The 371-nt window shown below is 29.1% G+C and overlaps 1 protein-coding gene across 1 annotated transcript in view; it reads left to right on the forward strand.

Annotated features, from left to right (window-relative positions):
- The window catches only part of LOC119588684 (T-complex protein 1 subunit gamma-like), a gene marked incomplete at its 5' end in the record, with an annotated part of 9,202 nt that overhangs the window by 1,159 nt on the left and 7,672 nt on the right, over positions 1–371 (forward strand).

Below are 371 nucleotides of genomic sequence, written 5' to 3' on the forward strand. Positions count from 1 at the left end.
CTTTTTAATTTTTAAATACAGGCAGTACAAGTTGTCTAGCTTTATTATTCTTTATATTTATTTACTTTTCACAAGTTCAGGCAAATGTATGAAAGCTTTCATATATGTTTAATCTAATGTCTGGTAAAAATTCTAATAATAGACATGGTTTGTATTATGTCAGAACCTTTGTTATATTGTCAAAAGGTTATAAACTATCAAAAAATATTTGGAAGTTTCTGAATTAAGTCCCTCCCTCCTAAACCTAATTATCACAATGCCTGAACAGGCACATTTCATGAATTACAAAAAGAAAGGGAAGAGTCCCAATTTCAGAACTAGGTCATTTGAATCTTGAATCATTGCTCATCTTAAAAGCCATCAAATTTGTT

Source organism: Penaeus monodon, chromosome 24 (assembly GCF_015228065.2).
Source record: "Penaeus monodon isolate SGIC_2016 chromosome 24, NSTDA_Pmon_1, whole genome shotgun sequence".
Lineage (NCBI taxonomy): Eukaryota > Metazoa > Arthropoda > Malacostraca > Decapoda > Penaeidae > Penaeus > Penaeus monodon.